Raw genomic sequence first — 1575 nt, 5'->3', positions numbered from 1 at the left:
CGGCTGCGCAGGCCCGGCCATGCAGGGGCCGCCGCCGCCCGCACGGCAAAGTGAACCAATTCTGTAACCAGCCTCCAGATTAAGCAATAGATTATGGCCAATTCTGTAACCAGCATCCAGATTAAGCAATAGATTATGGCCCACTCCTCAGAACAGAAATCTCCATCGTAATCACTTGTTCTAGAAAATATCACCCTTCCAAAAGTATCTACAATATTAACTTCTAACAACATAAATTAGCCTTGGCTGTTTTTAACTTCGAAAAATTGCAGTCATTAACATTTAAGCCCTTTATGTCTGCTATTTTTCACTGAACATTTCATTTTGTACGATTTGCCCATATTTGTTGCATATAGTTGTATAATCCATGCATTCATTTCTTTTTCTTTCTTTCTTTCTTTTTTTTTTTTTTTCTTGGATAGGTTTTTGCTAGGGCATGTGTGCTCACCAGTAAGACAGAAAGAGACAGAGAGACAGAAAGTGAGAAAGCACCCCCCAGGGGAGATGGCCACACCACAATCTCTTCTCCTCCATTCTCCTCTCAGGATCTTGGGCACACATGCACACGTGCCCAGTATGAGTTTAAGCCACCAGGTCCGGGACTGTGGTCGACTTTATGGGAGTCCAGCAACATAGCCATTAAAACATCTGCTGGTCCCCTACATCTATCTATCTATCTATCTATCTATCTATCTATCTATCTATGAAAGAAGGAGAGAGAAGGAGAGTTATTTTTGACAAGATCTCACCATGCCACAATCCTCCTGCTCCAGACTTCCAGTTTGCTAGGATTACTGGTGCATATCATCATATCTGACCTGTTTAGATTGATCCAGAAACCAAACTAAGGCCACCTCTGCAGCCCTGAAGCTCACACTACCACTTGCTACCACTGAGCTACCACTTGCTCTACTGCCGCTTGGCTTAGTTTACTCATTCTTAAGGCTGTAATAATATTCAATGTGTGGATACACCACAATTTATCTATTCTACCGTTGATGGTCATTGAAGTATTTTCTAGCCTGGAACAGTTATAGTGGTACTATGAATATTTTTGTGCCTATCTTTTGGTGATGTATGTGTGTGTGTGTGTGTGTGTGTGTGTGGAGACATATATACTTATATTTGGTGACTGACTACACACACACACACACACACACACACACACACATCACCAAAAGATAGGCACAAAAATATTCATAGTACCACTATAACTGTTCCAGGCTAGAAAATACTTCAATGACCATCAACGGTAGAATAGATAAATTGTGGTGTATCCACACATTGAATATTATTACAGCCTTAAGAATGAGTAAACTAAGCCAAGCGGCAGTAGAGCAAGTGGTAGCTCAGTGGTAGCAAGTGGTAGTGTGAGCTTCAGGGCTGCAGAGGTGGCCTTAGTTTGGTTTCTGGATCAATCTAAACAGGTCAGATATGATGATATGCACCAGTAATCCTAGCAAACTGGAAGTCTGGAGCAGGAGGATTGTGGCATGGTGAGATCTTGTCAAAAATAACTCTCCTTCTCTCTCCTTCTTTCATAGATAGATAGATAGATAGATAGATAGATGTAGG

At 41.6% G+C, this 1575-nt stretch overlaps 1 protein-coding gene across 1 annotated transcript in view; it reads left to right on the top strand.

The window, feature by feature from the left end:
- The window catches only part of SLC35F1 (solute carrier family 35 member F1), a 205945-nt gene that overhangs the window by 57662 nt on the left and 146708 nt on the right, over positions 1–1575 (top strand). The window lies entirely within an intron of this gene.

The sequence above is a fragment of the Tupaia chinensis genome, unplaced genomic scaffold, assembly GCF_000334495.1.
Source record: "Tupaia chinensis unplaced genomic scaffold, TupChi_1.0 Scaffold000563_1, whole genome shotgun sequence".
Lineage (NCBI taxonomy): Eukaryota > Metazoa > Chordata > Mammalia > Scandentia > Tupaiidae > Tupaia > Tupaia belangeri.
This window is presented reverse-complemented; position numbering and strand designations above follow the sequence as displayed.